General features: G+C 45.3%; 1 long non-coding RNA gene across 1 annotated transcript; it reads right to left on the reverse strand.

Moving 5' to 3' along the window:
- Positions 1 to 13,398: 13,398 nt before the first annotated feature.
- LOC138362955 (uncharacterized) lies at positions 13,399 to 14,645 on the reverse strand. The gene is made up of 3 exons (XR_011227933.1): positions 14,219 to 14,645; positions 13,854 to 13,980; positions 13,399 to 13,470 (listed from the first exon to the last, which is right to left on the reverse strand). It is a non-coding gene; the product is annotated as an uncharacterized lncRNA (long non-coding RNA).
- Between the last annotated feature and the right edge of the window lie 1,142 nt (positions 14,646 to 15,787).

Genomic DNA, 15,787 nt, shown 5'->3' on the forward strand with positions numbered 1-15,787 from the left:
GCTTTACGTAAACTGGATATAAGTCATTTTTTCTCTACTACATAACACTGGGATCGATTTATGATATTGGAACATGACCAAAATATTATAGCTGGTGAATCTAGTGAAGAGGAATCCTTCGTGTTAGTTATATATGCATTCTCTGCTTGAAACTTGAAGTAAATATGTGTTTGATGATAGTAGAATTAGTTTTATAATAGCAAGATATTATACCAGTAGTTATTAAGTAAATAAACACTGGTGAACATGAAATATGAGAGAAGGTGATGAGCCCTGCCTGATGTGATCATTTACTATCACCAAATGCCCCTGTTCACCTAGTAGTAAGGGTGTACCTTAGCTATACATACCCATTTCTAATTTATTTAGTTTGGTTTTATTTTGAAATTAAATCTGGGTGAGACATAAACTAAAAATATGCTGCACAAATGATGTTAGGTAAGGAGAAGGGTAAAAATGTCACAAACTTTATTCATTGAATACTTAAAGCTATAATTATGACTATATACTGTAGATTATTAAAAAAGAGAGAGGGAAGTAGGGGTCCAAAACCTCTTCCTGTTATACAATTTGGGTGTGGAACAAGTAATTATCAAAAGAAGGCACCATGCCGGGAAGGCTATGTAGCAGTAAGGCAGTGAGGTGAGGCAGCTACTTATTTGAGAAATGCTTATTTTATTTACCTTATAAGCTGAGGCAACTTATTTTATTTGAGGAATACTCAGCTGATTCCTCTACATTTAGCATGGAACAAATTTGTGTCCAAGACCTCTTCCTGTTACTCAATTTGGCTGTGTGTAACCAAACTAGAAGTGCTCTACAAATCAAGGGACCCAGAATGTGGAATGACCTCCCGAATCATGTCAAAGGCTGTACCTCTCTCAACCAGTTTAAGAGTTAAACCAAGTACTGCCTAATTAACTCCATGTAACCTAACTTACCTCCTAAATGTCAACCCATGTCTTGCTATTTTTTAAACAACGCTGTTCACCAACATGTGCAATTGCTGAGTTATGCTATGCTAACCCCCCTTTTTGTATTTTTTATTCCTTCTTTCAACACAATTTATACCTAATCCCGATTACTAAGTTTTAGTCTGTGTTTTTTCCCCCACACCTTGCCCGAAATGCTATGAGTATTAGTGGCTTTAGGTATTGTATGTACTAGCTCTGTCTATAAATCCAACATTATGTTTGTAAATCAACTGTATGTACTTTTCCTGAATAAAATGTATTTATTATTTATTTTTTAATCAGTAAGTATTAAAAGAAGGCACCAAGCTGGGAAGGCTATGTAGCACCATTGTGTGTAACAATAAACCAAATTTTTTTTAACAAATAATGCACCTGTATGGTAAAACAAATCCTGTCAGCTGTAAAAATATTGATGCAGTTATTTAAATGAAAAATATAATGAAAGAAATGTTACTGGTTTATTTTTATCCTATCTTTTTGTACTGTACAGTATATCCAAGGAAGTGAAAAATTGAGACATAATGCACAATTAAATGAATGATTAGCATGGATTTGCAGTTCAAAAGAAATATGACTTGTATTACATATCAACATGAGATCTTAATGATCCATGGTCAACATGATTTAATAAGGATAATACAGTACTGTATTTGTAATAATACAAACTATAATTTAAAATCTTTATTACTGATTTCTTTTATTAAGAAGATTAGGTATACACAGCAATGTGTTGCTACCCTATTCTATATGGAATATTACACAGTGTAGATAAAAAACTAGCTATAAGTTTATCTAATACTCCCATCTCACAGGATGGTTAGACATACTGTACATGGAATCAATTTAGAAAATACCAGCCTCAATACAAAAAACAAATCAACTCTGACTAAACAACTCTAAGCAATTTTCACAAGAGGTAAGCACTGAATCATGGAAACATTATATTATAATTACTCTTACCAGTTTCTACAAAACTCCTCTCAAACAATGTATTTTTAAACATGTTTAGGTATACACAGCAATGTGCTGCTTCCCTATTCTGTATAAAGGACCACACAGTGTAGATAAAAAACCAGCTACCAGCTCACCCAACATCCTCACCTCACAGGATGGCCAGTCATACATGGAATTAGGAGAGAACAAAATACTTAATGCTGATCTATTAGCCTCCACTGGCAAAATCTGGGTGCAGCACAAGAATATCTTCCAATATTCCTGAGTGTATGAAGTAATTACAGAGCTCAAAATACCTCATACCATTTGGTATGAAGTCACTGATAACAGGACAATCACAGATATAGTGTTGGAGAGTATGTTCTCTCAAGTAGGACTGAAAACAGATGTTTTTTTCCACCAAGAGGGCTATAAACCCATGGAACCGCCTACCCGCTGAAGCCGTAAATGCCAAATTCCAGCTAAAAAATATCATTAAGACAATTGGCGGGCCCTTTAACAAGCCGCCGGCTTTCTGTCCTCTTCGAGGCCACTAGATAGTTAGTGGCCCTTGGGTAAATTCAGTAAATATATACAATAATTGTCAGCGCATCTTCCGAGCAACAAGGACAGCTACACAGTATCTCTTAGAATTACGTAGGTACACAACAAATGTAACATATTTGTTTACTACAATGTCGGTGATGGCTGTAGAAGTTGAAAAAACATTGTTTTACTTCGAAATATACTAATTTTATAAGAAAATTCGACGTAAATAGGAGGCAGTAGAGCTCCGATAAGCCAGCGCTAAATCTTCAATATGAAGAATGTTGCTGCTCTCTGATTGGCCAAACGAAACACAGTAATGACCTCTATCGGCACGCAGGTGAACCAACAATTTTCTTCCTAAGTATACCTTATTGAATCGCACCTAAGCATCTTCTTAGGGCGCACTTAGGAACCTTCGTAGCAAACCCACTTACGAAGAAATACACGGAGCTTCCTGAGTCTAGGTCCAGGTGCTCGCCGGCTGCTAGTTCAGCACCAGCAAATGACCCATTATTTTGCCGGCTGACTGTTCAACTCCTGCTACTCGCTAGCATGGCGTCACTCACCGCTGTATTTTAGCGACGGCCGACTACTCAGCACTCAGGGGACACACACACATACACACACACACACACGCACACACACACACACACACACACACACACACACACACACGGGGGCCTCGTAGCCTGGTGGATAGCGCGCAGGATTCGTAATTCTGTGGCGCGGGTTCGATTCCCGCACGAGGCAGAAACTAATGGGCAAAGTTTCTTTCACCCTAAGTGCCCCTGTTACCTAGCAGTAAATAGGTACCTGGGAGTTAGTCAGCTGTCACGGGCTGCTTCCTGGGGTGTGTGTGTGTGTGTGGTGTGGAAAAAAAGAAAAAAAGAAAAAAAGTAGTTAGTAAACAGTTGATTGACAGTTGAGAGGCGGGCCGAAAGAGCAGAGCTCAACCCCCGTAAAAACACAACTAGTAAACACACACACACACACACACACACACACACACACACACACACACACACACTCTCTCTCTCTCTCTCTCTCTCTCTCTCTCTCTCTCTCTCTCTCTCTCTCTCTCTCTCTCTCTCTCTCTCTCTCTCTCTCTCTCTCTCCCTCTGATGGAGAAGATTGTGCGAAGAAAGCTAGTGGAACATCTGGAGGGAAAGAAGTTTGTAACACAGCATCAACATGGGTTCAGGGATGGCAGGTCCTGCCTCACAGGGTTACTTGAATTCTACGACCAGGCAACAAAAATCAGGCAAGAAAGAGAAGGGTGGGCAAACTGCATATTTTTGGATTCTCAAAAAGCCTTTGCTACAGTACCACAAAAGAGTCTAGTGAAAAAGTTGGAGATGCTGGCTGCAGTGAAAAGGGAAGGTACTCCATTGGATAAAGGAGTACCTAAGCAACAGGAGACAACGAGTCAGTGTGAGGGGTGAGGTCTCAGATTGGTGAGACGTTACAAGTGGAGTCCCGTAGGGGTCAGTCCTTGGACTGTTTCTGGAATATGTAAATGATCTCCCAAAGGGTATTACTCGTTTCTCTCAATGTTTGCTGATGATGCAAAAATTATGAGGAGGATTGAAACAGAGGATGATAGTAAGAGGCTACAATATGACCTAGACAGACTGAGTGAATGGTCCAACAAATGGCTGTTGAAGTTCAACCCGAGTAAATGCAAAGTAATGAAACTAGGCAGTGGAAACAGGAGGCCAAACACAGGATACAGAATAGGAGATGAAATACTTAATAAAACGGACAGAGAGAAAGATCTAGGAGTTGATATGACACCAAACCTGTCTCCTGAAGCCCACACAAAAAAGAAATAACGTCTGCGGCATATACAAGGCTGGCTAACATCAGAACAGCGTTCAGGAACCTGTGTAAGGAATCATTCAGAATCTTGAACACCACATACGTAAGACCAATCCTGAAGTATGCGGCCCCAGCATGGAGCCCGTACCTTGTCAAGCACAAGACGAAACTGGAAAAAGTCCCAACGTATGCTACTAGACTACTCCCAGAAGTAAGAAGCATGAGGTACGAGGAAAGGCTGCGGGTAATGCACCTTACGACACTGGAAGACAGAGGAGTAAAGGGAGACATGATCACAACCTACAAAATCCTCAGTAGAATCAACCGGGTAAACAATGATAAACTATTCAACACTGGTGGTACGCAAACAGGGGGACACAGGTGGAAACTGAGTACCCACATGAGCCACAGGGACGTTAGAAGGAACTTTTTCAGTGTCAGAGTAGTTAACGGACGGAATGCATTAGGCAGCGATGTGCCTAATGCATTCCGTCCGCTACCACAAGGATCTGTGCTGGGACCAATTTTATTTCTTGTATATGTTAACGACATGTTTACAGGCGTAGAGTCCTACATGTCGATGTTTGCGGATGACGCAAAGTTGATGAGAAGAGTTGTGACAGATGAGGATTGCAGGATCCTCCAAGAGGACCTGAACAGGTTGCAGAGATGGTCAGAGAAATGGCTACTGGAATTCAACATGAGCAAATGTAAAGTTATGGAAATGTGACTAGGAGATAGGATACCAAAGGGACAGTAAGGGGAACAGCCTACCTGTGACGACGCGCGAAAGAGACCTAGGTGTGGACGTAACACCTAATCTATCTCCTGAGGCACATATAAATAGGATAATGACAGCAGCGTACTCTAGACTGGCAAAAGTTAGAACATCATTCAGAAACCTAAGTAAGGAGGCATTTAGGGCGCTTTACACTGCCTACGTGAGGCCAGTCTTAGAGTATGCAGCCTCATCATGGAGTCCCCATCTGAAGAAGCATATAATGAAACAGGAAAAAGTTCAGAGGTTTGCAACGAGACTCGTCCCAGAGCTACGAGGGATGGGGTATGAGGAGCGCCTGAGGGAACTGTGCCTTATGACACTAGAAAGAAGATGGGAGAGGGGGGACATGATAGGAACGAATAAAATGCTCAGAGGGATTGACAGAGTGGACATAGACGAAATGTTCACACGGAATAGTAACAGAACGAGGGGACACGGGTGGAAGCTTGAAACTCAGATGAGTCACAGAGATGTTAGGAAGTTTTCTTTTAGCGTGAGAGTAGTGGAAAATTGGAATGCACTTCAGGAACAGGTTGTGGAAGCAAAAACTATTCATAATTTTAAAACCAGGTATGATAGGGAAATGGGACAGGAGTCATTGCTGTACACAACCGATGCTCGAAAGGCGGGATCCAAGAGTCAATGCTCGATCCTACAGATACAACTAAGCCAGTACAACTAGGTGAGTACAAACACACACACACACAGAGCGAGAGCACCGCTCCCTTGCCAGGTAAGTCCAATACGGGCTAACCATATCCCGTGCTACTTGCCCCGCTCCGGTGCCAGGTGAGTTACGGGCTCACCATAGCCCGTACTACTTGGAACTTGTTCCGAGTAGCTGAATCTATAACAACAACAACATACTCGGCACACAGACGACTCGCGGTGCTCTCCCATGGGTCTACACATATCTTCCCTCACTCGACGTGGTCTTGCTATGACATGTGATGGTCGACAATGCAACACATTGTACATAGTGTATAGTCACCCTTTTTGTGTAATGTAATTCTATTCATTTGTATTCATTTGTTGATATTGTGTAAAGCCAAGTTTTCAGGTTTTGCTATTATTATTGTGTTTATTATTATAAGTAAAGTGTTTAATTGTTAATGTTTATAGTTTTTCCCTGAAACTATTCACACTGCAAAGGATGCAAAAAGTGTTATTTCAATTTGTTTTACCTTTATATTTATCTACCCAGCCCTCAGGTGTTGTGTGCATGAGGCACACAACATCTGCCGGGGTAGTAACTGCGCTATCTCCATCACGTCACATTAACGTGGGGCCTTGTCCGGGATTCTTGTCTCAGGTAATGCTTCTCGTTCCTTTGCTTAGAGTTGTGTTCAGTGGTTTACTTGGCTTTAGCACATGGTTTTGCCTTTCAGAACTCTTTTTGAGTTTTTTTCATTGGTGACAAACTCTAGTTACATTTCAGATGTAGAAATTTGTAACCTATTTGTTACATTGACTTTAGATTACGTGATGTTTTATGTGCAAATTCATATTTGTAATGTTTAGTGTGATAAACCTTTGCTATATCCTGCTTACCCATATAATATTGTCCCTACAGAAGTATCTCACTCAGATCATCAATTCGGGTACTCAGGTACTTTGGTTTGTCTCCGAACTATAATGTTCATTTTTGCAGTAAGAACTTAGGAGGATGTACTGGGGTTGCATTCCTTTCGCATCCAGGACTGTAGTGTACGTTTGGGACACGTACAGAAGTTCTCCTCACAGTGCTGACAATCTCTGCACCCCTAACCCTTTGTTCAAAGTCTGTGATTAATTGCCCAGGTAGAGAGCTAACCATTCTTTTTCCACAGCACAAAGAACAGTAACTGCAGTTAATTGCCTTGTTTTCAGTTGGACAACGCTTGCCCTTATCCTCGTCACCCCCCGCCCCCTCCCCGCTCAGCTCGTTGTCGCCGTGTGGGGGCTTCGTGGGCGGCTGCTGGAGTGTGATGCTCCTTCGGACAGTCCTCTGTCCCTTTCTAGCCTTGTGCTCCTGCTGCCGTCCTCTCCAATTCTGCTGGGCACCTTTTCCTTTTCCTTCTGTTTCGTTTTTCTCCCCCCTCTTCTCCTATCTGCTGGCCGTTTCCTGCCGACCTTTTGCTCGTTCTGGTTCTTCCATGGACTTCTTCTATTTTGACGCCCGGGTGCTTGAGGAGGCATACTCATGCACCCGTAGAACTGCAGTACCCGACGTCGAGAGCGAGGGGAACCTTTTATTGTCAATCCCCACTTCGTCACTGAACCCGATCTCGACGGACTGTCGGTTTCTTAAGGTGGCGTTTGTGGGGCGTATACTCACGACGCACCCCTAAGAGGCCCCGACAAGATCGGCGATAGCTTCTTGTTGGGTGTCCTGCCTCTAATTGTGGCTCCATGGTGGGTGTGGGGGCACATTCGTGAGTGAATTCGTAATTTCGTCAAGATGATAACCCCTGTTTCGGCTGCTTCTGGCTTACCTTTTCAGGCTCGTGGGGTGGGCGACCAAGCCCCCGAGTCGGTCCGTATTGGAAGACCGGGCTCTGTAGCCTCCGCTGCATTGGGCCCCGACCTTGCTCCTCCTTTGGCCTCTCTGACTCCTTCCCCTGGCTCCCCTCCCTCCTCTGTGGTTGGGTCGAGCCCCAAGCCCCCAGTGGTGACTACCTCGTCCCCTGGCGCGGCTCCTTCTCTAGTTGTAACTACTGCGCCTTTTAACCCCTCTCTCTCTGGGGGTTCTCACCGCCGTCTTCGTCACGGCCGCCCTCTCTCGATTCCTTCCAGTTCTGCTACCTATCAAGCCTTGTTTGGTCCCGCTTCGTGGGCCAAATATTTTGATCTCCTCCCTCTTGATTCTGCGCCTCCTGACGATTTCTCCCTTCATCGACATCTCATTGATTCCGTGGATGCCTCCATTACTTTTAACCCCACTCGTCTCGGTACGCGTGTCGTTGCTGCTCCTTCTCAGGATGCTGCTTCCCGCTTGGCTGCCTTATCCTGCCTTGGCGAGACCCCCGTTCGGGTCTCGAAGAACGCTCAATTGAATGCCAGTGTTGGCTCTATTTTGCTCCCGCCCCATGTTGCAACCGGTGTTCGGGACCTGCGCGACTGCCACGACGATATTCGCCATATCCTCGCTGCCCAGGGCCATTCTATTCTCCAGGTGGACACGTTTACTCGTCCCCCTCGTGGTAGTCGCCGTCAACCCCTCCGGGTTGTGAAGATTACCTTTGATGGTAGGACCCTTCCACCCTCTGTCATTCTTGCTGGTGCCAGGTGCTCTGTCCAGGAGTACATTCCTTCTCCTCGGCTCTGCAACAAGTGCTGGAGGTTTGGGCATGGTGCCCTCCGCTGCTCCGGGACTGTATCTCTCTGTCCTTTGTGTGGTGGCGAATGTCACTCTAAGTCGGAGTGCACTTCTCCCCAGGCTCGTTGCCTCAACTGCGGTGAGGCCCATCCTACCTTCTCCCGTGCGTGTGTCCATTACAAGCTTGAGGCAGCCGTCCTCACCCTGAAGCACCGGGAGCGTTTATCTTTTCCTGAGGCGAGGCGCCAGGTTCGCCGGCTCCCGCCTTATGCTAATATCTCTTATGCTCGCGTGTTGCGCTCTTCCTCTCCACGTCCTTCCCGCCTTCCTCAGACTCACAACCGTTTCCGGGCCTTGGACCCTGATGCGCCCACTGCCCCCTCCTCCGTTCCTTTGGGTTCTCTCCCGAAGGATCCTCCTCCTGGTCCTCTGTCTGGGGTTCCCCTTCCTTCTACCCGGTCTGTCGTGTCTTCTGTGTCTTCTTCCTCGTCCCCCTCCGATCCTCCTTCCCATCCTCTTCCTCCATCTATTGGCTCTCCCCACCGCCTGTCGGTGCGGGCGGATGTCCATCGCTCTCCTAACGGTCGTCGTGTGTGCTCTCGTTCGGCTTCTCCTGTTGAGACACTGGAATCCGTTGCCCGGTACGTAGTTGCTGGGACACCGGTCTCTTTAAGTCAGAAGCGTAAGCCTGGCTCCTCTCCTTCCTCTTCCCCGGCGGGTAAGAAGGCTTCGCTTTCTTCCTCAGCTCCTCCTTCTGGCTCTGTTGCTCCTTCCCCTCCCGTTTCAGTGCTTGCGCCCCCTGTTCCTGCTATGGAGGTTTCTTTGGCCCCTGCTTCCCTTTCGGTTGCTGCTCTTGCTGGGGTGCGCTCCCCTCTTTCTACTCCCCCTCCTCCTGCTGCTGTCCTTGACGGCTCCTCTCCGTTGTCTCCTCCTCTTCCTCCTCCTCCTCCAGACCCTGCCCGCCCACCTCTGCTCTGTTCTCCCGTTTCCTTCCCTCCGTCTTTGCTCAGTTTACCCATGCCCCCTAACCCTGACTTTGCTGACCCTGATCCCGACCCTGATATTCTTTAACGTGCTCTGTTGCTCTTTCGCCTTTGTTTCTTCCTTGTTCTCTGTTTTTGTCCTTTCTCTTCTCGTCGTTGTCCATTCTTCAATGGAACGTTCGAGGTTATTACGCCAATTTCCTCGAACTCCAACTTCTGATTTCGCGGTTTTCGCCCCTTTGTGTCTGTCTCCAGGAGCCAATGCTTGGTGCTCGTCCTGGTCGTTTTCGTGGCTATTCCTTTCTCTCCCCCCCCCCCAGCCATTGCTGGGGCTTCTAATTCTTCTGCTCTTTTGATTCGGGCTGATGTTCCCTTTGTTCCTTTACTTTTTCCTTCGCCTCTCCATTGTTCTGCTGCTCGTATCTTTGTGGGGAAATGGTACACAGTTTGTTCCATTTATATCCCCCCGAGTGTCCCGCTCTCTCTTCCTGATTTGAAACACCTCCTGGACTCCTTGCCGGAGCCTGTGCTCCTGCTGGGTGACTTCAATTGTCGTCATTCTCTTTGGGGTGACGTTCTGACGAATACCCGGGGTCGCCTCCTTGAGCCGTTTCTCCTCTCTTCTTCCCTGTCTCTTCTGAATTCTGGTGAGCCCACTCATTTGGACTCTCGGACTCGCACCCTTTCTTGTCTTGATCTTTCTCTCTGCTCTTCTTCTCTTTACTTAGATTTCACGTGGCAGGTTCTTGATGACCTCCATGGAAGTGATCATTTCCCCATCCTTGTTTCCTTTTTCTCTTTTCGCCCTTCCCTCTCTTTCCCTAGGTGGCAGTTTGCTAAGGCAGACTGGACCCTATTTACCCTCAGTGCTGCTCTCCCTGACCTCTCCCTTCTGCCTCTCTCTCGCGCTCTCCTCCTTTTTCATGACACTGTCTTCAACGCTGCCCTCCGCTCTATTCCTCGCTCTTCCTCTCGGGGTCCACGGAAGTGCGTTCCCTGGTGGAATGCGGACTGTGCTCGGGCTGTCCGCTGTAAGCGTGCAGCCTGGAAGAGGCACCGCCGTAGGCAGACGTCCGATTCTTTTCTTTTCTTTCGGAAAGCGAGTGCGGTGGCCCGTAGGGCCATCCGTACGGCTAAACGTGAATGTTGGGCATCTTATGTCTCGACAATTACGTCCGAGACCCCTCTGGCCCAGATCTGGAAGCGTATCCGCAAGATAGCGGGTAAGTTCGTTCCCGATGTTTCACCGGTCCTTCACCTCCATGATACTCTTGTGGCGGACCCGTTGCAGGTCGCTTCCGAACTGGGTTCCCATTTTTCTTCTGTTAGCTCTGGTCTTCATCTTCCCCAATCTTTCCTTCTTCGTAAACCTGTCCTTGAGTCTCGTCCTTTAGATTTCTGCACTCATCTTCAGCTTCCCTATAATGATCCCTTCTCTCTCTCTGAACTTCGTTCTGCCCTGGCCCTCTGCGGTTCTACGGCGGCGGGCTCCGATGGTATTCATTATGAGATGCTTCGCCATCTCCCTCCGAGCACGTCTCAGTATTTACTGAGTCTGTATAATCGGATCTGGGAGTCGTCGTCAGTCCCTGCGGACTGGCTCGATGCCGTTGTCCTCCCTGTTCGCAAACCGGGGTCTCTGGGTACTTCCCCTAAGGACTTTCGCCCTATTGCTCTCACAAGTTGTGTCTGCAAACTCTTTGAACGTATGGTTAACGTTCGTCTGATGTGGTTCCTGGAACACCATCACCTCCTCTCCCCTTCTCAATTTGGTTTCCGCAAGTGCCGCAGCACGACAGATGTCCTGGTGAACTTGGAGGTCTATATTCGTACTGCTTTTGCTGCGAAGACCTCCGTTGTTGCCGTCCTTTTTGACCTAGAAAAGGCTTACGACACCACTTGGCGTTATCATATCCTATCTCAACTTCATTCTTTTGGCCTTCGTGGTCATCTCCCTCTCTTTCTCCGCAGCTTCCTCTCTCGTCGTTCCTTTCGGGTGCGCCTTGGTACCGCTCTCTCTCCCTCTTTTCAGCAATACGAAGGTGTGCCCCAGGGTAGTGTTCTGAGCACTACTCTTTTTCTTGTTGCCCTCAATGGTCTTCTTTCCTCTCTTCCTTCTGGTGTCTTCTCCGCTCTCTATGTCGATGATCTTACCCTTTGTTGTCAGGGTGATGATTCGCCTCTCCTTCAACGCCGGCTTCAACTTGCAATTGATGCCGTGTCGTCTTGGGCCACAGGTCATGGCTTCAAGTTCTCTACTTCTAAGACTTGTGCCATGACTTTTACGCGGAAACGGGTTGTTCTTCGTCCCTCTTTGTCGCTTTATGGTCATCCCCTTGAATACAAAGATTCCGCGAAGCTTTTGGGGTTATTCCTTGACACTCGTTTGTCTTGGTCTCCTCATATCTCTTACCTCCGTGTTGAGTGCTCTAAGGCCCTTACCCTCCTTCGGGTCTTGTCCCATACTTCTTGGGGGGGGGCAGATAGGCGCGCACTCCTTGCTTTACATTCCTCTCTCGTCCTGTCTAAGCTCGATTATGGTTGCCCTGCTTACTCGTCTGCTTCTCCTTCTACTCTTCGCCGTCTTGATGCTTTGCACCATACTGGGTTGCGCCTCAGTTCTGGTGCCTTTCGTTCGACTCCCATCCTTAGCTTGTATGTTGACACTGGCTTCCTGTCTCTCCAGGACCGCCGTGATCGCTACTGTCTTCGCTATCTTGCGCGGTCCTTGCAACATCCTTCCTCTCGCCTCTGTCGTGCTTTAACTTTTACCCCTCCTGCGGTTCCTGTTCCTCTTCACCACCTCCCTCTTTCTGTCCGGTTATCTCGCCTACAGGATTCTCTCTCCGTTCGTATTTCTGATGTTTCTCCTCGTGTTGTTTCTTCTTTGCCCCCGTGGAGGGTCCCTCTTCCGCGGTTTTGTACTTCCTTGACCCGTTTCACTAAAGCTTTTACCCCTCCTACGGTTCTAAAACGCCTTTTCCTCGAGCACTTTTCTTCTCACTCCCGCTCCGTTTCTGTCTTCACCGATGGGTCTAAGTCAGCGGACGGTGTTGGCTACTCTGTTGTTTTTCCTGATCGCACTTATATGTGTCGCTTGCCTCCGGAGACTAGCATCTTTACAGCAGAACTTTATGCTATTCTCTATGCTCTTCGTCTCCTGCTTTCTCGTTGTCAGTCTTCCTTTGTGGTTGTTGTTGACTCTCGTAGTGCCCTCATGGCTCTCGGGTCCTTTAATCCGGTTCATCCGGTAGTTGTCGAGATCCAGCATTGGCTGTTTCTCGTTCACAGTAAATTTAAGTCGGTTGAGTTTTGTTGGGTTCCCAGCCATATTGGTGTGTCTTTAAATGAGCGTGCGGATGCTGCCGCTAAGGAAGCTGTCCGCTCTTGTCCCATCTCTCGTAAAGGCATTCCGTATTCCGACTTTTACCCAGTTATCCATTCCTCAGTTCTTACCCGTTGGCAGGCTTCTTGGTTGTCTGTTACTGGTAACAAGCTACGTACTCTTAAATGTTGTGTTTCCTCGTGGCCGTCCTCCTTCCACCGTAACCGGCGGTGGGAAACAGCTCTGGCGAGGTTGCGTATTGGCCATACTCGCTTAACCCATGGTCACTTGATGGAGCGCCGCCCTGCTCCTTATTGTCCTAGTTGCATTGTCCCTCTTACGGTCGTGCATGTCCTTCTTGAATGTCCTGACTTCCAGGACGAGCGTGTGTCTTGCTTTCCGACCGCCCCTCGCGGTCACCTGTCCCTCGATAGAATTCTTGGTGACTCGGATACTTTTGATATCGTTCGCCTTATGCGTTTTTGTTCTCGTATTGGCATCCTTGGTGATATTTAGCGCCCTCTGATTATTTTGCGTCTTTGATGGTGCTACATAGCCTTCCCGGTTTGGTGCCTTCTTTTGATAATTACTTACTTATCCTCGTCATTAATAGAGTACCGGTATAGACATCCCTACATTTCCTTGTACTACCTAGATACATTTTAATTTTATTTCTCAAAGTCCTTACTAAAGTCTACGACTTAGGGGGCATATTACGGTAAAGTAAAAGTTGTTCAATTTGTTTATAAATTTATTTAGGAAATGGTTATAGAAAGGGCAGCAACTGGTCCAGGTTTCAGCATCATACCCTAAACAGAAAAGGAGAAAAAAAAATACACAACGTATTATGCAACGAATTTTCAACATTTTCAAATAATGTCAGGGAACACATGTGTCAACTAAAATCATTTCTATAAGACTCAGATATTACAATTAGCATATAATAAAGGATTGATGTTAGCAGTTTTATAAAAAAAAGTGTTTAGTGAAATAATATAATTATTCAAAGTTACCCTTCCAAAAATATGCAATATATGATGTTTATAAATTTTTTAAAATAAAAAATGGACTTTTGACTAAAATGTTTTCATCAGTTTGTAGAAGCACAAACTCTACATATAAGGTGAAATTTGCATGTAAATTGATTAATAAATGAAAGCTATGACGTACCTTGAAGTTGTAAATTATTTACCTGAGTAAAATAAGATCAAAGTTTGGCCACCTGTAGCTGAGCTTGACGTCTATCGATTTTGTTCATAATTAGCACCCTTGCAGATAGGCATCCGTTGAGCCAGGTGTGCAAGTTCCATGCAAATCCCCTGATAACAAACGAAAAAAAAAATTGAAAAAAATTGTAAAAATATATATATATATATATTTATATATATATATATATATATATATATATATATATATATATATATATATATATATATATATATATATATTATATATATATATATATATATATATATATATATATATATATATATATATATATATATATATATATATATATATATATATATATATATTATAACACTAAAACATACTAACCTATTGAAATTGGTCCGAATTGTGGGTCCTCAAGTTGGCACTGCATTGGGCACTAGTAGGCACTTGCATGATTGCTGGATCACCTTCCTCAGGAGCCTGTCTCGGCTTGTTGGAGGGAGGGAGGTCTAGAAAGGTGTGTGAGGAGGATCTAGGAGGGTTGAGGAAGGTTGAGGAGGTGTGTGAGGAAGGATGAGGTGGTGTGTGAGGAAGGTTGAGGAGGTGTCGGTGTGCCACCATCTCTCACTGGATATTACTCTTCTTCGCGCGGCTTTCTTTTACTGATAAAGACGGCGACCGAGTGCCAGCTTTGCTGCTCTTATCTTCTGGCACTATCTCTTTATAAGAGTTTGTGCAGTAGACGCAACAATGCGCTATTCCAGGAACGATAATGGAACGCGCGTCGACACAGTCAATACTCAATCGGACACACGAGGTGACTGGGGACTGGGACCTCCCTATGGACCCACCAGGGATGAGAAGGTTGCCAATGAGTGTATATTTACTCCTTATGCATACATCGATATTTACGACGTTATTACGAAAAATTTGACGTTTAGATCGTACGACGCAATACCTTTGGCGCGCCACAGGCGCGGGGCACCGGATTCTGAGCAATTACGCATGGAAATGTACCATAAATACGTCAATTTATATCGTAAAATAATTCTGATTGCACCAGAGTGTTGCCAGAACTACGTAGTATTTTCATAAATATTTCACAATATTACGATTTTTCACGAATTTTTCGTGTCAGAAGGCCCCTTAGTTATATTAATCAATTAACCTTGTATGTTACAGTAACTTACTTTGCAACTATATTATTACCCCTACAGGACAGTTACGAGTTGCCAGTTCTATACGAACCATTCACAAGCCTGTTATCATGCAATCTGTGTCAATCGAATAAACTTCACGTATTGGTTCACTTACAGGAGGACAGTCGCATTATTCTTTCATTTATTTACTTATCTCTGTACTTTAAACCATGTTTCGTTTAACCGCCTTCCATTCCAACCTGGAAGATGAAGTCAGTAACCTCATTCGTACTACCAAAGCTGAATTATTGACACTTGCCACAAAGTATCATATCTCACTCCCCCCCCCCCCCCCCCCCCCCGATGGAGACAACAAAACCGAACTCTATAATATGATATTAGATTATTTAGTTGATAATGATCTTATCACTCCAGAGCTGCAGGAACAACATCAAATTGCCGATAAGACTGCACTCGCTGTCATGAAGCTAAAGATCGAAATAGCCCGCATGGAAGCCGAGGCCAATGAGAAAACACGAGTTATGGCATTTAAAAAATGCTGACCTGCAACGTCAACGACAACAAAAAGAAGCTGCGCTCCAACAAGAACGAGACAGGGACCAACTGCAATTCATGGAACTAAGAGGAGAATTAGAACCTTAACGCGGACTTGAGAGAATTTAGCAACCCGTTCTCGCACTCTCTTACAGTCAATATTGACTTATTATATATGTGCATATGTGACATACTAAACATACTAGTTTACCTTGAAAAGCTTCATAGAAAACACCGACCTTCCCTAACTTTCTTAGTA

This window comes from Procambarus clarkii, chromosome 9 (genome assembly GCF_040958095.1).
Source record: "Procambarus clarkii isolate CNS0578487 chromosome 9, FALCON_Pclarkii_2.0, whole genome shotgun sequence".
In the NCBI taxonomy this organism is placed as follows: Eukaryota; Metazoa; Arthropoda; class Malacostraca; order Decapoda; family Cambaridae; genus Procambarus; species Procambarus clarkii.